General features: G+C 47.5%; 1 long non-coding RNA gene across 1 annotated transcript; it reads left to right on the top strand.

Moving 5' to 3' along the window:
• The first annotated feature begins 1,369 nt into the window (after window positions 1–1,369).
• LOC125963556 (uncharacterized) lies at window positions 1,370–17,043 on the top strand. The gene is made up of 3 exons (XR_007475665.1): window positions 1,370–6,008; window positions 7,953–8,116; window positions 16,878–17,043. It is a non-coding gene; the product is annotated as an uncharacterized LOC125963556 (long non-coding RNA).
• The last annotated feature ends 3,888 nt before the right edge of the window (window positions 17,044–20,931 follow it).

Raw genomic sequence — 20,931 nt, 5'->3', positions numbered from 1 at the left:
CCCCTCTAGGCTGGGGGTTTACATGTGCCTTCCACTCATATTGGGTTGGCCAAAAAGTTCATTCGGGTTTTCCATAACATCTTATGGAAACCAGGTCAATACTGAAGAAATCTAGATATCTTCATGCCACCACCCAGCATAGACTTTTTGAAACACTTCAAAGGTCAGAAAGCTTATTCTCTAGTAAAACCATCAGTGCAATTGGCCAAGTTGAGCGGAAGATTTTCCACATAAAGATGAAGGTGGGTGTGACACTGCAAGAGGCTCATAAATGATAGGAAGGGATGCCGTTCGATCTTGGCTGCCCTTTCTCTTTTCCTTCTTCCCTTCCTTCCTGTTCTTCTTCCCACAAATATTTATTGAGCATCTACCAAGTGATAGGTGCTGAGGCAAAAGAGCTGAACAAGATGTACTTGGTCTCTAACCTGGTGGAGCATACAAGTATGTAAACAACAATACAAGTAGGTAAACAACAACAAAAACATACTGACAGATTGTGGTTAGTGATGTGAAGGACAACGGGGTGGGAACCAGCTTGAGATAAAGATGGTTGGGGAAGGCCTCTCAGAGAAAATGAATTTAAGCCAAGATTTCTCAACTTCAGCACCATTGACATTTCAGGCCAGACATTTCTTTGTTTTGGTGACTATCCTGCACATTGTAGAATGTTTGGCAGCATCCCTGACCTCTGCCCACGAGATGCCAGTAGGAGGACCCTCCACCCCCATTTGTAAGAACCAAAAAAAAAAAAAAAAGACTCCAGACATTGCCAAACATCCCTTGGGACCAAAATTTTTCCTGCTTGAGAAGCACTGATTTAAGCTGAGACCCGAAAGATAAGGAGTCCCTCGAGAGAGGATTGCATTGGGGGTCTTTGAGGCCATAGTAAAGAGTTTGGATTTTACTCTAAGTAGAAAGAAATCATTGTTTTTAGTCATGGGTGACATCATCTACTTTGAATTTTGAAAAGCTCCTCCAGGCTGTGGAGTGGAGGGTGGATTAACTAGAGTAACAGAAAGTCACAGCTGTCAACGGAGGCTGTTACAGTTGTCTGCCCAACACCCAGGAAGGCCTGGACTGGGGCTGTGGCACCAGAGGTGAAGAAAAGGAGAACACCCAGGTCTTGCTGATGGATTTGATGTGGAGATTCCATCCCTAAGCGTACCCCATGGGGCCTCCTTTGCTCCCTGGTGAAGTGTCAGTATTTGCTGGGGCAGGAAGGGGTGGGAGGTTGGGGAGATGTTAAACTTCACGCCCGACCCAATAGCTTCTGGTTCCTAGCTCTCGCGAGAATATGTAGTTGGCGTTAACATTTGGTTGGGATGATCCCTGGAAGTGTGCGTGCTGGGGTCAGGGCTCTCTGTCCCCTGTGATTCTGGCCGATGGAGAGCATCTCTTAGGCACTCAAGATTTCTGTTCAAAAACCTGGAAAGGCAGAAAAAGCAGAGCTGATTAATGAATGGAGGCTAACTGAGGCTGGATGCTCAATTCTCACTTTCAAAGCCAGTGATGATGCAAAATCCACTCGGCATCCTCAACTCAGTCCAGGAATCTTGTTCCTTAATGGGGAAAAATGGAAGCACAGTGACCTGGCAGCTGGGGCTGGCAGTAAGCAAAGATATTGTTTACGGCAATAAATCATAGCTGACCATGGGCCCCTTGTGTGAAGTCAGAGAATGATGGGCAGGCATTAGGGGAACAGGGGAGTGAGGATGTTTGATGAAAAGCATTGTGTTACCAGGGATGTGGGAGAACAGCAGGAGCAAACTAACAAAATCCTGGGGCGCAAGGAAGGCCTGTTGGTTTGTTTTTAATTGCATAGAACACGGTTGCCAGAATTTTAAATTGTAGCGCTCTCGGCATGTAATTAAGCGAGCGGGCTTAGTTGGCACCAACTGGGATACCAGGCTGTTGATACAGCTTATGATCTTCTGATATTAAAATTTCAGGGGCTGAGTGTGTGTGTGTCCCTCTCCTATTGGTACAATTTTTCTCTGGGCCTCCAAGCTCCACGTAAAAATGACCAGCTCCCTTCATGTGTTTTGTTTTGGCGCCCGGATGAAAGCCCCATCTAGGTCTCAGTCTGTCCTGCGTCAGTAACATTCAGTTGAAGGGGTTTGTGGATCGGAAACAAAGATGGATCATCTCAGCCCAACCATGGCATCCCAGTCATTACAAATGCTCCCGTGCAATATCTTCTTTGGATTATCGTCACAGCATTTTAGAGCTGAATATGAACTTGGCAATTACCTTCTCACTTTATATATGAGAAATCTGAGGCCAGAGTTGTGGACTTCCTGAAGGTGACTCAGGTGATGGGTGGTATCAGGAAATGCCCGGGACCGGAACCTGGGCCCAGGGTCCTCTCTGGTATAACCCTGAGGCCCCTCCCATAGCTCTAGGCTGTCTCTTCTCCATCCTGCTCCCTGCCCAACCTCCTTCCACATGAACTCCCACCCTCTTGAAATACTGCTGTTCTCCCAGTCTTTTGACCAGAAGTATGGCAGCCCTGCTGCAGATGTTTCAAGGAGAGAGAAGAGGAAGGTCACAGCCCAGGTAACTTAAATGCTTTATGAAATGGTAGACGATAGTTCACTTTTCAAGTCACGAGGGAACCATTTCACCTTGGCAAAGGCAACTTACTTAGTGGACCGTAATGGCCTGGAAGAGTTCCTGCCCCTCCCCAAAGTGAGCAATTTCCTCTGTTCAGCTCTGCCTGCACAGGCCCATTACATTATAAATACACTGTGTGTTTACCTGGCAATAATCTGGAGTGGGAACCTTTCAAGAGGTTCTCTTCGATCCTTCCTAGCAATGCGCTCAGAAATGTGGGTGGGTGGGTGGGGGCAGATGGAGGGCCTCTTCCTAGAGGATGAAAAGGAAGGCACACAGAAGGTCCCGAGAGTGACCAGAGGTCAGGACGGGGTCTCTGAGCCTCGCAGCCACCCCTCCTTCATGCTGCCTATTTGGACCTTGTTGCTACCGCAGCAGATAGAGGATTTGAACGAGACCCAGTTTCCCCTTCCCCGGGCCAGTGAAGGAGGAGTTTCTCATATGCTCTTTATTAGGGGTGGATAAAGGAGAAATAGCTGAGGATCTTTGGGATTGAAAAGCATTTTTGTTTGTTTACGGTGACCATGTCCTGGATGTCTTGGATGCCCTGATTTCAAATATTCTGTCTTTATAAGTTCATGTACTTAACCGAAATTTACATTCCCGTTTTTGGTTCTAAAGATAGAGACATTACATTTATTTGGAAGTGGAATTCTTCACCCCCTTCCTGGTATCTGACTTTGAACCACACAAAGAACAGAATCAACACCCCGCCCTCACAATCACACCAGCTAATTATCTAGGGAGCCTGGGACGGGGCCCAGCAAGGCAGAGTGTGTTTGTGAGCCTGGGGTTGGGAATCCGTTCTGGGTTCAAACCCCAGCTTCCAGCATCATAATGGACAACCCTTTTCTAAGGCTGTTTCAGCGCATTAGCCTCCAGGTTACCACTCTAATCCTTGGTGCCTGACTCAGGGCCTTTGCACGTGTGCTTTCCTTTCTCTGGAATGCTCTTCCCCCAGAGATCCACACGCCTACACCCCTGCCTCCTTCAAGCCTTTGCCCAATGTGATCGGGTGGGGGCCTTTCACGGCCGCTCTCTAAAATTGCAGTCCGCCACGCCCTCACTCCATCTTCTTCCTTGCTTTGTTTCTCCACAGCACTTATCACCCTCTGGCATATTGTACAATTCACTTATATTTCTTATTTATTGTCCGTCTCCCCCAGCTACAATGTAAGCTCCACGAGGGCAGAGATTTTCGTCGGCTTTGTTCAGGGCTCCAACCCCAGTGTCTGGAACAGTGCCTGACTATTGGTAGGAACTTAACAAATACAAATGGATACATCAATTTGAGCAAAAGTCACTTACCTTTCTGAGCCTATGTCCTCCCTCTCTTAAAGGATGGTATGAGAATTAAGTAAGACAACTGCTGTAGATAAAAATAACAGCCAACATATATTTCGTACTTGCTTATTCAGTGCCAGTTTTCAAATGCGCTAAATGCTTAATGGGGATTATTTGGTTTCATCCTCCCCCAAATCCTATGAGGTATTCGTTTTATCTTCATTTTACACAAGAGGAACCTGAGGCTTAGAGAAGTTGAGTCATCTATCCAGGGTCACACACAATGCAGGTCCATATTTGTTTGAGCCCAGAGCCAGCACTCTTAACCCTGACAGCATCGTGCACAGGGCCTGCTGTGTAGCCGTGGCTTGGCCAGGGCTAATTCCCTTCTCCAAGTCACAGAGCGTAAGAAGCTTGTGGCCCGTCTGCCCGCTCTTCTGTTGCGAACCTGTCCTTCCCACTGAAACTTGACATCTTGGAAGCCTCGCCTGTCCTCGGGAGGCATCGTGGTAAATGTAGCAGAGGAGACAGTAGGTTTGTTCTTACTGTGTGATCTTGGGTAATCACGTCCGCTCCCTGGGCCCCAGGTTCTACTGGTTTGATGAGCACTGAGGTCTCTCCCAGCTCGAAACAGCCCTCAGGACCGTGGAGGACACCACCGGGTTGTGTGGTGTATGAATCATGACGGAAGATCCTGCCCCCAGGCTGTGGCCTTAACCCCACTCTCCTCAATAATACAGTCTATCCTGTTCTGACAGTTGCTGGCCTTTCCCCTCCCACACCTCTAGAGCTTGAATTTCTGGCTGCTGGATTTGAGGGGGAGGATGGAGGAAGCAACATATCTAGTGATTTTCTAAGCACTTCTCTAGGGGTGAGACCAAGAGAAATAAAAGGAAGGCTTGAGAGCCCTTCCCACCCATAGTCACTGCCTGGGACAGCATCACTGCAGGAAATGGACTTCCTTTGTGGGCTCACGGGGGAGATATGCCCAGCCCTCCGGAAGCTCTGCAGAAGGGCTTGGGCACTGCTTGTAAAAGCTCATCTGCCCAACAGCCCCTTTCCGATTTCCCACCACACGTCCCGCCAAAAGAGCCCCCGGGATCCCCTTATTTGCCAACCCTAGAACTGTCTCACTTCAGTTCCAAGTTCTGAACTGGGATTTCTTCCCCCTCCTTGTGAAATGGAGGTGACATGGAGGTTGATCAAGCCGCGCTAGCCGAGGTCTTGGGTTGTTCTCACTGAGTCATTCACTTACTCATCATTCATTCATTCAACTTTTATGTCCTAGATTATTTGCAAGGGATTCAGAGAGGAAACTAGTCAAATCCTGGCAAACTTAAATTGGGTAATTAGTCATTTGAGGAGAGTTACTAAAGGGACTTTTCAAAGGTGGATAGAGTGTAGAAAAACAAGGCGTAGTGTAGTACCCTGGAGCTAGTAATATAAGGATGATGTTATCAACCCTGGGCTGAAGGGGTAAAAGGAGAGAACATTCCCAGAATCCAAAAAGAGAGAGCCACGTGGAGAGGGCCACCTGGCAGGAGCTGTGTGTGACCTTAGGTTGAAGGACTTATCTTGCTGGTGGGGTGAAAACCTTGACCTCCTTCACTTCCCTCCATTGGCCGAACTCTGTTGATATAGTTGGTATGAGTCAGCCTCTTGGGGTTCACAGCAGGGCAGAGAAGAGCAGAGTGGGGATCTGGAACGACAAACAGATTTCTAGCTCAGAAATCAGGCACAGCTTCCGTCCTCAAGGAGCTTGCATACCAGAAGGGGAGACAGGAGTGCAAATTACAGTGTGATAAATGCTTTAACAAAGACATGAGCAAAGGACAGGAGGAGCTCAGGGTCAGGAAATGAAATCTGCGGGGGAGGGTGTTAATGTGTGTGAAGGTAGGGGGAGGTGGTTGGTTCCTGGGAAGGGGTTTGCAGACAAACTGTTTCTCAAATGATGATCAGGCTTCTTGGAGGAAGTAGTATCTTGAACTGAGACCTGAAATATCAATAAGAATTGACCAGAAGAAGAAAAAAAAGAAAAGGAGTCCAGGCAGACTGAAAAACATGTATAAAGGCTGGAGGCTGAAGGAGAGTATAGACCTCTTTGAGAAATTGTAAGTAATGTAATATGGTAATGTAATGTGATAAAGTAATGTAACATAATAGTGTCAGGGGGGATGGGTGAGAGATGAAGCTGAATTGAAAAGGGCTCACAGCATGAAGAATTCTCTTGCCAGACTAACAAATTTGGAATTTTGTCTAAGGCCAGTGGTAAGTTCCTAAAAGGTCTTAATCAGGGGAGTGATATCATTGTATTTATGTTTCCGAAAAATCGCTTTGGTTGAAGAGGAGAGAGTGGATTAAAGGCAGGGAGATTGGAAAGAAGGCTGCTTTCAGTAATCTAAGTGAGAGGTGACAGTGGCCTAAAGTCAACTGGTAGAAGAGGCAATGAAAAGGAGTATTAAGAAGGTAAAACTTGAGGGAGAGTTTAGTCCTGGGGAGATGGTGATACAGTTCACTGAGATAAGGATCTTTAGAGAAGGAAGACTGTGTGTGTGTGTGTGTGTGTGTGTGTGTGTGTGTGTGTGTGTGTGTGTGTGTGTGTGTTGGGGAAGATAGTGTGTCATGATGGAGAAGATAGAAGGAATTAATAAATAATCCAGTTTTGGCACCAGCAGGATGGCCAAACAGAGCTTGGCGCTGAGACTGGAAGGAAGGGGGCAAGGCACAACCAGTAAAAGAATGACAGGGCTTCCCTGGTGGCCCAGTGGTTGAGAGTCCGCCTGCCGATGCAGGGGACACGGGTTCGTGCCGCGGAGCGGCTGGGCCCGTGAGCCATGGCCGCTGAGCCTGCGCGTCCGGAGCCTGTGCTCTGCAACGGGAGAGGCCACAGCAGTGAGAGGCCCGCGTACCACCAAAAAAAAAAAAAAAAAAAAGAATGACACAACCATTGAGAACAGGATACGACAAAAACAGGTTAGAACCTACTAGGCCCAAGATGGCAGAAGACTCTACTTCTAGTAGACCTTGAGCCTCATTATATGCATGTTATAATACATTAGCGAGCTAAATGACATATCCACCAGCGCCATGACAGTTCCAGGGCCAACCATAAAAGGCCAAAAGGTGGGTGGTGCCCCAATTCCTGGAAGTCCCCGCCCCTTCTCCAAGATAGTTAGAATATCTCTCCCACTCATTAGCCTATGAAATTACTAAACCCATAAAAACTAACCACCCCACACCTCCACTGCTCTCACATTCCCAGATGACCCCATGCCCTGGGGCTGTGGCTCCAGCCTTCTGCTCCCACCTTCTACAATGGCCCACACCCTGTCTATGGAGTGTGTATCTCACTAAATAAACTTGCTTTCACTTTACTATGACTCGCTCTTGAATTCTTTCCTGCTGGAAGCCAAGGACCCTCACCTAGCAGCCCATCCCAGGGACTCACTCGAGACCTGGGACACAACCATCCCCTTGTGCCCCAGTTTTTTTCTGCAACAGTGCTTTGAATGAGTTGTTCAGAAGAGGTCTTCGTGGAAGCTATGGATCTGAGAACCATCTGGATGCAGAAGATGACTGCAGCAATGGAGTACCTGAGATCACCACGGAAAGAGCTTAGGGTTAGGAGAAAAGAACAGCAGCAAACACTGACGTTTTAGAGGATGATAGAGGTAGAAGAATTCACAAAGGAGATGAAGAAGGAGTGGTCTGAGAAGAAGGAGACCTAGGAGAGAGTGGAGTCATAGAAGCCAAAGAATATTGAGTTCTAAGAGGAGGCAAGAGAAGTAACCACGCTGAACATTACTGAGAGGTCCTGGACACAGGAGTTAGTTAACAGTGTGATTATTCTTTCTCCTTCTGTGTCTTTTAATCAGATAGATAAATATTTCCTGAGCATCTACAGTATGGTTGTTATGGGCTGAATTGTGTCCCCCCAAAACGATATGTTAGAGCCCTAAACCCTAGTACCAGAATATGACTGTAGTTGGAGATAGGGACTTTATGGGGGTAACTAAGGTAAAACGAGGTCGTATATGTGGGTTCTAATCCAACAGGACTGATGTCCTTATAAGAAGAGGAGATTAAAACTCAGACAGGCATAGAGAGAAGACCGTGTGTAGACAAGGAGAAGATGGCCATCTACAAGCCAAAGAGAGAGGCCTCCAGAAGAAACCAACCCTGCCTACGCCTTCACCTCCAACATCTAACCTCCAGAACTGTAAGAAAATAGATTTCTGTTGTTCAAGCCACCCAGTCTGTAGCAGCTCTAGCAAATTAATACAGTGCTGTACATCGGGATTTGAAAAAGCAAACACCACGGGCTAAGTCTCTCAGAGAACTTAGAAGTCTTTTAGGAAGGGAAGAAGCACAGAGATTGGCAACTGGCCCTTCTAGCCAGTATGACTCAGATTTGGGTAATCAGGCTGGCAATAAACCCTTTTGGAGGTTAGAGAAGCAAGCCCTTGCTCTGGGTGGGGGACGTTTAAAGGAGGAGGTGGGGGACTTCCCTGGTGGTCCAGTGGTTAAGGCTCCACACTCCCAATGCAGGGGGCATGGGATGGATCCCTGGTCAGGGAAACTAAGATCCCACATGCCACACAGCACGGCCAAAAAAAAAGAAATAATAAAGGAGTAGGTGCGATTGAGCTCAGCCTCGAAGCATGTACAGGATTGGGGTTGGCAGGGCAGAAGGGAAGGCAAGCCCCCCTCGGGGGACAAGGCTAGCAAAGGGGTGGAGAGGAGAAAGTGGGAGGTGTTGAGGGAGATAGTCTGTAGTGCAGGCTGGCCGAAGATGCGGCCCCTCCGGTAGAACTGTGGAGGATGGGGCTATCCACAGACGCTGACAGCCACAGGTCCTCCCGAGATCTCCTCTCATCCACGCTAATAGAAGCTTTAGCTGAGCACTTGGCTCTCTGGCCAGACATGTCCTTTGCTGTTAGGTGTGGTCATGTGACTCGGTTCTGGCCAATAAAATGTGAGCGGAAGAAGTGATGCGGCCAACCTCCCAATTGTAAAATTGTCTAAAATAAGAAGTGCACCCTCCCCTTTCACCCTTCTTTCCTCATCCCTGGTTGGAAGTGGACATGTGCTGGTGGGCACTGGAACAGCTGTCTTAAACCATGAGATGTTGAAGATGGCAGGAACGAGATAGACAGAGCCTGGACGCAGACAACACGTGGCTGCTGTGTCAGGCCTGGACGGATCTCGCTTAGACTGTAACTGGAGAGAGAAGCTCCTATGTTGTTTAATCTACTGTTGTTTGTACCTTATAATAACAGACAGATGGCTAACTGATACATACAGGATGGGGCTAAATGTTGGTGGGACCTCTGGTTTGGACTGTATACAATGATAACTGCTAAAATCTTTTGGGTGAGAGAATGGAGATTAGGGAAAGAAACAAATATTTGCTGAGTGCTTATCGTGTACTAGGCATTGTGTTAGGTTTACGTATGTGTTACGTGTTAGAAGTATTTAATTCTCACGATGGCTCAGTAAGGTAGCTATTATCAGCCCTGTGTTAATGTCAGGGAAACTAAAGGTTCAAATAAGTTACGTCTCTTCATATGCTTCTCCATCCATCACATCACCAAGGGAATCTTGTTAGTAGGTAACAGAGTCAGGATTTGGATCTAGGTCAGTGTTTCTTAACTGGGGGCAGTTCTGTCCCCCAGAAGACACTTGGCAATGCCTGGAGAAACTTTTGGTTGTAGCAAGTTGGAGGTGGGGAGATAGGGGTGTGCTACTGGGTAATAGGAATGCACTAAATGTTCAACAATGCACAAGACAGCCCCCCACAATAAAGAATGATCGGGTCCCAAACGTCAGTAGCGCTGAGACTGACAGCCCCTGAGGTCTGTTCTACAAAAATCCCATGTTCTTTCCATTACACCAAATTGGGTGGTGAAAGTTGAAGAGGGGGTTATGAAAAAAATGATATGGTAGGGTAAGAAAGTCATGAAAAAATTAGTTTAGGAAGGTAAGCCTAGAGGGGTGGAAAGATGAGCTGGAGATGGGAGAAACTGAAACTAAGAGACTAATGGAAACCACTGACAAGGTCCAGGTGAGAGGCAGGAAGGACCTGGAGGGTTGGGCAGTGGGGCCGATAAAGTGAAGAGAATTTAAGTGTCCATGGCAAGAACTTGCTGACTGAGAGCATATAGCAGATGGGAGAGGCAGCGAGAAGTAAAGACAGGCTAGTCAATGAGGATTCCATCTCTCCTCTCCCCTCTCCCTGCCCCACCCCGTCCCCTCCCCCCCCCCGCCTCCCTCCCCTTCCTCCTCTGCCCATCTTTCCTTTCCCATCCTTCCCTTTTCCCTCTTTTCCCTGCAGCCCTTCCCCCATCTGCCTCTGGTACTCTCTTTCTTTCCTGCTGACCCCTTTCTGTAAAGGTCTGCTCTGTTTCCCCCTGACCCCCAGTTCTAGGCTGTGGGTCTCAGCTTCCACCTCCATCAAGTACAACTCGGAAAAATCTGTGTTTCCTCAGCTTTATCCCCCGTGACAGGAACCAGCAACAGTGACAGACTCTGACGTGTCTTTTCCATCTTGCTTCCTTCTCCATTTCCTGTTTGCAGGGTGGATTGAAACATTTGACCAGTGTCTAGGATTGTTATAAAGACAGACCCGTGGCTGCCGGAATAGCCCTAAGGGAATTTCTGACAGGTCAGAGGAGGAAGGAAATCCTCTGTCTCACTTTTGCTGTTTTTTCTGGACTGTTTTCCAAAGGACGCTAGCCCGTTGACAAGGTATCCCAAGGGCATTGGGGGGTGGCCTTCCTCCCTTTCCTAGGCCCTGGCCTGGCTTGGCAGCCTGCAGCCTGCTTCAGGGCCAGGGAACCAGCATTGCCAGGCGGGCCCTGAGCCCTGCTGGCAGAAATGTTAGTGTTTGGTCTCCATTTCTGCATCCCTGGCCCTCCTTTCCCCAAGACCCATTTTGAGGTCACTGGTGTCTCATGCCTTTGGAAACATTTGGTCAATAAGAGGGCTGTAGTGATAAACTGATTGCTTTCATGGCTTACAGCTAAAGTCAGCGACTGCCTGGCTCTGCCCGGGATCAACGATCTCGACAGAAGGGTCAGCACTGGTTCCCCAGCCCCTCTTCCCATCATGCTTCCCGGATGTGCCGTATCCATCTCACCGCTTGTCTCAGGCAAGCCTGCCTGCGTTCCTCGCCTCTAGGCCCCCTCTGCTCATCTACTCTCTTTCCAGGTCCTTAATTTCCTCTTCTCCTCACTCCCACCCCACAGCTTACCATCTGCCATGGGAGCCAGGTCTTGGGGAACAGGAAAGCAAATCCTAAATCTTTGGCCTTTGGCTCCAATCCCCTTTCTGCGCTCTTTCCCCTCCCTCTTTCAGGTATCTGCCTCCTCGTACGCTTCTCCATCCACCGCATCGCCACCTGTTTTGAGGAAAGAATTGGGTACCAGTCCTCTGTACCTTCGGTGGCCTCATTGCATGATGTTTTGGAAAATGCCTGCACTCTGGAGTTTAATAGCTTGGGTTGGAATCCAGGCTCTCTTCCTTACATGCCGCTCTGGGTATATTAGCAAACGTTTAGACACCAGTTTCCTTAGTCCATAAATTGGGGCTTACAACAGTATAGAACTTGCGGAGCTGAAGGATTAAATGAATAATACATATAAACACTTTGGGTAGTGCCTGGCACTTGAGAAGTTCTAGAAAAATTAGGTGGTGTTATCTGTATAAATATGAATCGAAGTACCATAGCTCAACAAGAGTTCTTCTGTGTGTAGGAAAGGTCGCCTTCCAGCCATGACGAGCTGAATCACGAGACACAATGGGGTGACCAGGATATGGCGGGGGGGGGGGCACAGATCAGTGTCTGCTGCCATCAGAGTGGCCAAGCCAACATTGGTGATGCCCAGGAAAGGCTGAGCCAATTCCCCAAATCAGCACCGTCGTCTTGAGACGTGGGGACTGCCGTAGAGAAGGGGAGCTGAGGTAGGGAATGGAAGGTGGGTTCTGCACGGGCAGGGATGACGTCATTCCAGCACTCACTGGAGCATCAGGCCAGCAGTGGGCTGGGGAACAGAGAGTGTGTGCCACTGCAGGGGAAGGGATGGCCAAAATGGAAAACACATATGCTTCCCTAGGAAGCTGCTGGAGACGGGCAGGCAGGAGGCACTGCGTAAGCAGGACTGATGTGCCAAAAAAGACCTTTATTTCCTGTTATTTCTTTAAAATTTGTTTTTAATTTCTATACAATTTTTAAAGGTTACTTTCCATTTACAGTTATTACAAAATATTGGCTATATTCCCTGTGCTGCACAATACATCCCTGAGCCTATCCTACACCTAATAGTTTGTACCGCCCATAGCCCCACCCCTATATTGCAGTCCCCCGCCAACCCCTAGTTTGTTTTCTATATTTGTGAGTCTGCTTCTTTTTTGTTATATTCACTAGTTTGTTGTATCTTTTAGATTCCACATATAAGTGATATCATACAGTATTTGTCTTTCTCTGTTTAAATTATTTCACTTAGCATGATGTTCTCTAAGTCCATCCATGTTGCTGCAAATGGCAAAATTTCATTCTTTTCTATGGCTGAGTAGTATTCCATTGTGTATGTGCACCACATCTGCTTATTCATTCATCTGCTGATGGACACTTAGGTTGCTTCCATACCTTGGCAAGTGTAGATAATGCTGCTATGCAATTGCAGTGCATGTATCTTTTCAAATTAGTGTTTCTCGTGGTTTTTTTTTTTTAAGATATACCCAGGAGTGGAATTGCCGGGTCATATGGTAGTTCTATTTTTAGGTTTTTGAGGAGCTTCCATACTGTAATAAAGACCATTTTAATTGTCACAACTGCCTCCCCTCCATTTCCTGTGCCCTTTCTCCCTTGTTCAGGTCCTCAATGCCATTCATGGGCTCTCCTTTCCCCTCCCAGGGGAGACCCCTTGGAAAAGCCCTGAGAGCAGCCATAGCTGAGGGTGAATGATAAGGTCTTCTATGTGTCTTCTAAGTTTTCTCTATGGGAGGACTGGAAGGCCTTGACTTTTATTAAAGAAAGAATATCGTCACCCAGCAGGAGGGCAGATGTTGGAGGTCTAGGCTTCTTCCTACTGCTTCCCAAGCGAGGAGCAGCATGTGGCATGCACGGCCCCCGGAAGGCAGGGCTTGGGGACACCGTCCATCCTGGAGCACCACTCACATCTGACCTCTGGCATCACCCCTCGGACCCTGGCCAGTCAGGGACTCTGGCTCAGGATCCCTTCCTCCCTGTTCTTGGTTCTCTTTTTGTGAAGGACTGCGGGTTGGTGGGAGGTGATTGTGGGAAGTCGGAGGAATCAGATTGACACGCAGGACTGAGAGAGGCCGCTGCTCAGGACAGGAGGAGGAAGTTAGAGCAGAGGTGAGAGCAGGGCGTTAAGCTTTCACCTCCCCTCCCCTCCTGTCCTGCCTGACAGATGATGAACTGGGAGCCGGGCAAGGAGCTGTGATGCGCGGACAGATCCGGCTTTCCACTGGTTCATTAGGAAGAGAAATGATGGCGGCAGAGCTGCCAAGAACAAACTCTTCCGGACTGTTGCTTTCTGACACCTTCCACAGCATTTCCAAGCTAATGGAGGGGTCAGGGGTATCTGATGCTGGGAGCATCAGGAAAACCAGGTGCCCGCAAGGTGAACAGTCAGGGTGTGTGCCCAGCGGGGTGGCGATGCCTCATGTCCTGATATGGTCCTCGTGATCATCCTGGGCTCAGGAAGGAACCATCTCAGGGTCTGTACCTCCAGACGCCTAAAGAACACAGTGGCATGGCTGGGTGGGGTTACCGCCTTGGTGACTCAGCAGGAAGAGAGTTCCAGGCAGTGCTCACTCGCTTTTGCAGGGATCCCGCCTCAGGAAAATCCGAGGCCAGAGTATAGTGGTTGAGTCTGTTTGCTTTTTCCACACCCTTCAGCAGCAGCCCTGCCCACCTCCCCCATTCATCAATATAATGGTTGTGTTTTTCCATCTTAAGAAAAATGCAGCGCAAAAGCATCTTTGAGCCAAGTCCCCTAGCCCCAGGGGTGATTTTCAAAATAGTGCCAGACACGAATCCTTTTATAGCAGGATGTCAGGGAGGTCCAGGGGAAGGAGGCGCAGGGCAGTGCCACTTACCGTCTAAAAGGGAAACACTATTTTGAGGGAGGTGGTATTCACGTTTTTTTTCTTTATTGTCAAAAACACATAATATTAAATGTACCATCTTAGCCATTTTTAAAGTACAGTCCAGTAGTGTTAAGTATCTTTACATTGTTGTGCAACAGATCTCTGGAACATTTTCATCTTGTGAAATTGAAACTCTCTACCCACTAAACACGAATTCCCCCCTCCTGCCTCTCCCCAGCCCCTGGTAACACCTTTCTAGTTTCTACGTCTATGATTTGGATGCCTTTAGATCCTCCATAGGAGTGGGATCATACAGTATTTGTCCTCTTGTGACTGGCTCATTTCACCTGGCATCTTGTCCTCGACGTTCAAAGCACATTGATCTTTTAAGGACCCATATTTAGGCACGTGTGTTGGCTGCATGTCAGCCCTGCCCAGCCTCCACCTCAAACTTAAGCCCTGTTGTACAGGAGTCCTGGAAGTTACTCTTGCCCGAATATCAAAGAAATCCCGTTCCTCCTTCCCAAATCCCCACTATGGTTCCTTCCCCAGTATGAGTTCCAGGAGACTCTTGGAATGTGCGAATCTCTCTGCTTTGGCCAATTTTTTGTTCAAGGCCTCATTTATTTAATGAGGCCACTGGTGTGGTAGTGTGTGTGTGTGTGTGTGTGTGTGTGTTTTCCTTTCTGGCTCATTCCCAACTATTTCCTTGCATATACCACATACTATCTAAAGGAAACTTCTTGCTATTTTTTTTTTCAGACACACCCGACATGTTCCCCATCTTCTTGCCTTTGCTCATGCAGTGTCCTCTACGTGGGGGATCATTTTCTCTTTTCTCATTGCGTCCATCTCCTATCCATATGCTAAGTCCTACTCAAACGGCACCTCCTCCCTCAAAGTCCCCAACTATTTCCTTGTCCAGAGATGATCTCTCTTTCCTCTGACACCCTACAACACTTTCTTTTAAAACTTTAGTGTGGCACTTATAATTATATCATCATCATCATCACTTGGTAGTATTTATTGAGAATCTATTTGTGTCATGACAATATTCTGTGCCTTACAGTTTCATCTGCTTTTCTATCTTGTTGAATAGTTATTTATGCACGTCTTTGTCCTTTCTAGGTTATAATAATTAAGCAAATGGGATTTGGCATCAAACTTGGATCCTAGTTCTGTTATTGGTTGTAGGACTTTGGGCAAATTAGTCTCTCTAATCTTCAGTTTTCTTGCTGGTAAAACCCAGATAATAGTAGTTCATATCAGGTAGTTGTATGGCATGAAGTAATAATAATAGCTAGCATTTACTGAATGCTTATTATGCGCTCGGCTGTTCTCTAAGCAACTTTTCTGTATTATCTTACTTAATAATTTAAATCCTTTATAACAACCCGATTTAGTAAGTTTACAGAAGAAGAATCTAAGACAAAGAAGGTTTAAGCCAGTAAGTGGAAGAGCCAGAATAAAAAGTTTGACTTTAGAATCCTTACTCTTTTCTTTATTACTTTTATTTTTTATTGAAGTAGTAGAGTTGATTTACAACATTGTGTTAGTTTCAGATATATAGAAAAGTGATTCAAAGATATATAAATATATATGTGTGTTATATATATATATATATGCACATTCTTTTTCAGATTCTTTTCCATTATAGGCTATTATAAGATTAGAATCCGTACTCTTTTTTTTCTCTCACTGCTGTGGCCTCTCCCGTTGCGGAGCAACAGGCTCCGGATGCGCAGGCTCAGCGGCCATGGCTCACGGGCCCAGCCGCTCCGCGGCATGTGGGATCTTCCCAGACCGGGGAACGAACCTGTGTCCCCTGCATCTGCAGGCAGACTCTCAACCACTGCGCCACCAGGGAAGCCCAGAATCCTTACTCTTAATCCTTACCAACAGCTGCCCCCCTAGGGTGGATAATGTCCAGCACAGGCTCGATAATATCTGTGTGATACTTAACCTGGCACTGGCGGGTGTCAGCTCTTATTCTTATCCTCATTCTCATTACTGAGGGCTGGGGTCTGTCCCATGCATATTTGTGTCCCCACAGCATTTCATAGTAGTAATGACTAGTATTTGTTAAGCATTTTCCATGAATTTGCACTTGCCAGAAATTGTGGGAAGTCTCTAGCCCTAGCACAATTAACGAATGAGTGATTGAATAAATGGATAAATGAAAATAGGAGGCAAAAACCCTTGAACAACAGGCAAAGCCTGTCTGAAAAGAGGGGTCATCCCTGCCGCGTTGTTAGCAAGTCAAGAAGACATGGCAGCCGAGGAGAGGCCTCCCAGGGATCTGACTTATGCCCAATATTCATCAGTGTTTTCATTAATGACTCAAAAGATGGAGTGCAGAGTATACTAATCAAATTGGAGAAGCCTGGGAGGCAGGATAGAAGCTGAGCACTTAGGAGGCAAGCACATGCTTGCAGACAGTACTTGACAAATTAGAGAAATAAAGAGAGTCAATAACCAGAGCTCCAGGAGCTGCAGGCTTCAAGTGGCTCCGAGGGAGCGGCTACCTCTGATGGATCTGCCCCGAGAAGCCTTTGGCCCACTTTTCTTTGGGCTTCACCTGGCTTGACTGCGTATTTGGGGACAAGTCTGAATGCAGTTCTCTTCATGGGGGATTTGGGCTTGGAATCCTCATGGACAAAGTCCCCTCTCCAGAGACTGTCCCCATACTCCTTCCTGGGCTCTCCCCTCCTCACCTTAGCCATCTGCTTAGCTGGGTCTGATGGAGGGAAGGAAACGGTTCACCTGCTCCCCCCAAAGACCTGAGACTTGGTAAAAACATCAATTACCCCATGATGTCCCCTCCCTACCCACAATACGGTTCTGCTCTTTTCTACTTGCTACAGATTCTTATCATCTCATTTGAGGCTGCCCTGGAGGTTCTTGTGACCTCAGTTTTCCTTGGGACAATGTATTGGGTGTGAAAGGAGGGACAAGGAGAGTGTGACCTGGCAGAGAATGCCCTACAGCTACCCTGCCAGCCTCTGGGAGAAGACACAGCCCGAGTGGTTTGGCAGTTATGGAAATGCATGGGCTTTGAAGGTCCAGCTTCATCCTTCTGGGGCTATGTGGAATTTGGTAAGTTACTTAACTTCTCTGAGTCATGCCCCTTTGGTTACAAATAATTGAAAGCCACCTGGTTTGTCTTAATCAGAATGGAGTACCTAATTGAAAGAGTCTCAGAAAATCTGGGAGCCAGTGGAAGAGTCACCATGGACCACGGCGTGGCCTCTTTCTTCCTCCTCTTTCTTCCCTGGAGCTGCAAAGTTCTCTGTGCACCTGAATTTCAGCGCATCTGATTCTTTCTTCTTTCTGGCTTAGCCTTCATGGTACACATGACCACAGGCTGATGTTCCAGTCCCCCCGTCATGAAGGGCCTTACAGTAATGTCTCTATATCCACATCTACATTTCTGAGAAAAAACCTGAACCTGCTGCTCTGGGGTCAAGTTTCCACCGTGGCCTGAGGAGTGTGGGGCATGCTTGGTACCAGCATGCCAGCAATGACCCACCTTTGTGGGTAGATAGCAGGTCCTCAAAGAAGAGAAAGAAGTGGAAAATCATTCAGTTGGGTGTTCAGTGCAGTCTTTAAGCTTTGGTTTTCTCATATGAGAATGGGAATGATATTACCTACCTCATGAGGATGAAATGAAATACTGTTCGAAAAGTGCTTATCATTGTGGCTGACACAGTAAGTGCTGCCCCTTGAACAACTGCTCTTATTCAAGTTGAGGTTCACTGGACTTGGCAGGAGGATCTCTGAGCCTGGATGGGCCTGGGTAGGAAAGGAGGGTCAGGCTGAAGCGATGGGATTTGGGAATATGGGGAACATGTCTTTTTTTTTTTTTTTAATAGATTTATTTATTTATTTTTGGCTGCATTGGGTCTTCGTTGCTACGTGCAGCCTTTCTCTAGTTGCGGTGAGCAGGGGCTACTCTTCATTGCCGTGCACAGGCTTCTCATCGCGGTGGCTTCTCTTGTTGCGGAGCATGGGCTCTAGGCGCGTGGGCTTCAGTAGCTGTGGCTCGCGGGCTCTAGAGTGCAGGCTCAGTAGTTGTGGTGCACGGGCTTAGTTGCTCCGCAGTACGTGGGATCTTCCCGGAGCAGGGTTCAAACACGTGTCCCCTGCATTGGCAGGCGGATTCTTAACCACTGCGCCACCAGGGAAGTCCCTGGGGAGCGTGTCTTTATTCATTGCCTACAGGGGGAGACAGAGTTGTAAACAGTTGGGGATGGGGATGCTCAAATGTCGCTATTTCAGGGGGCCTGACTCCTCATTCCCAGCTGAGGCGCAGGTCAGTGCTACCATGTCATGGGCACCCAAACCACACTTTCCTTCATTCAGCCACAGAATGTTTGGGCAGTGACCTGGAAAAGAACTAGTTTATTCTAGGAACAGACAGGTTGAATTTTTTTAAGTCATCTCTAGCTATTCAGTGAAGTTGATCATCTAGTTATCGGTCTCCATTTTTCTGTCCCCCATTAGACACAAGTTCTTCAAGGGCAGAGATCATGTGTCAGGCTCATTTTTGCATCCTTGATGATAAGCATACAATAGTGGGGGTAATCCACTGGCCTTTCAACAATTAACTGATGTTAATTGAATACCTACTGTGTGCTGGATATCATTCTGGTTGCTGGAGTTACAGCAGTGAACCCTCATGGCGTTTGTATTCTAGTGGGAGAGGAAGACAACAAATAAGATAAATAAGTAAAGTATGTAATGTGTCACTGGCAGGTGTGAAGGAGAAGAAATAAAACGGGAAAGAGATGTATGAAATGTCAGCCGGCTGGGATGAGTGTTAACATTTTAAAGGGGGCTAGTCAGGGAGAGCCTCACTAAGAAGGTGTCTTTTGATTAAAGACCTTGAAAGAAGTGATAGAGCTAGTCATGTTATTGGGGTGAGGGGGTGGGTAGAGAATTCCGGACAGGGGAAACAGCCAGTGTAAAGGCCCTGAGGTGGGCACCAAGAAGGAGTCCCAGGGAGACCAGTGTTGCTGGAGAAGATGGAGAGCAGTAGGTGACGCAGTCAGAGACTACAGATCCAGATCCTGTTGGATCCTGTTGTTCATAGTAAGTGGTTCGTAGTTCAGCGTTTACTCTGAGTGAGAGGGAAGCCGTGGAAGGGTTTGCACAGAGGAGTTACATGACTGGAATCAAGTTTTACAGAATCACTTTGTAATAGACTGGGGGAGTCAAGCACAGGAGTACTGGGTCCAACTGGTGTTGTTAAGGGGGCTAGAGATCATGTCTCAGACCAGAGTGGTACTAGTAGGAGTGGAAAGAGGTTGTCAGATTCTAGATATATTTTGAAAGTAGAAGTGATGGGATTTGCTCAGCTTAACTACTGCTGTGTTTTGCTAGCAGTGACGTAAATTCCAATTCCAGGCCCTCAAGTATAACTTGGCACATGGTCCTTCCTGCCAGCCAATCCTTCCCATGCACATCTCTGTCAAATATGCTCAGGGGTCACCCCCTTTCCATGGCAACCCAAGGTATAGAGAACTGCTAAGATCTCTAAGGTCACAGCCATGGCTCCTGTGCTTGGGAAACTCTGAAGCCAAGACTCCCACAGGAGGCATGAAGGATTTTTATTATGGTGGCAACTCTCTTTCAGTTCAGGGACCTGACGGTGAAGCCCAAAAGTCATTTCTTCCTTCCCTTCTTAGTTTTAAGGTACACATTGAGGGGTTCCAGGAGGGAGTTCCCAACCCAGGAAACAAGTTGCCAATCTAGAAGTACATGGAAGGTCCAGGGCCACTAAGAAGTATGGAGCTCGGGCTCCAAAAGAAATGGATTTGAGTCCCAGCCCTGTCACCATGGGCCTCCGTCTGTTTATAAAGGGTTCAATTAGATGAGCTTCTTTTAAGTTCTAAAGGCCTGTGAAGTTTATGCAATAAAAGCATTTTGTTAACTGAGATAGTGACTTCTCTGGCCATGACTCCTTCAGAGTCCTCATTCTTTTACGATTCGCCTCCTACAAATCAGGATAGCTAGGTGAATTACAGTTTTCCAAAATGGCCTGACGACAGAGAGGATGCCTTCAAGCTAGATCACCAGGCTAAGGCTTGGAGAGCTCATCGTCCTCCTGTCAGTGGGCCTCGCTTGGCAGCCTGAGTGGAAGATGCTCATCTTTGAGGCAAGAAGGAATAAGTCAGGAGAAAGGAGGGACGAGAGAAGGTGATGCCAGCAGGGTTTAGTTTTCTTGTTGCCAGGTGTCTTTATTCTCGTTTCTTGTGTGTTGTCTTTCAGAAAGCAAATGAAATTTTTCTGTCAGCCCCAGGGCTATAGGCATGACAAGGCATGAAGATGTGAAGTGGCCCATCGTTCTTGGGTGTCACCAGGTCACCCTTCTCTAACTGGTTCTGTTTGGGGTCATCAGCCTGGTAGGAGGGGCTGTAGAGAAAGAATTTGAGCCCTCCTAGCTTTGGACAGGGGGGAATCTTTCTTTTGTGGCAACACAGAGCCTGCCAGCTGTCTTGGAGCCAGCCTGGGAGCTATTCCTTCAAGCCAATGATGGGAAAGCCCAAATTCTCCCTCTGATCTTTCTGAACTGGTCACCATCACCCTTAAGACTATGTTTCCTAAATGACGCTTGAACGAGTGACACTGGTTTGCCGGTGACTGTTTATGGGGTTATCGGAGGAGGAGTCACATGCCATATAGTTGGTTTTTCCCGACTGAGACTCAGTGACCAAAGTGGTCAGAATTAGAAGTTTTTGCTTTGACGGGGAAAAGCTGTAATGCTTAGGCAACAGTGACACGGGTGAGAGCTTCCCTGGTGACTCAGTGGTTATGAATCCGCCTGTCAATGCAGGGGACACGGGTTCGAGCCCTGGTCCAGGAAGATCCCACATGCCGCGGAGCAACTAAGCCCGTGCGCCACAACTCCTGAGCCCA

The sequence above is a fragment of the Orcinus orca genome, chromosome 2 (genome assembly GCF_937001465.1).
Source record: "Orcinus orca chromosome 2, mOrcOrc1.1, whole genome shotgun sequence".
Taxonomy (NCBI): domain Eukaryota; kingdom Metazoa; phylum Chordata; class Mammalia; order Artiodactyla; family Delphinidae; genus Orcinus; species Orcinus orca.
Note: the sequence above shows the minus strand (reverse complement) of the source record. Positions and strands in the feature narration are given on the sequence as shown.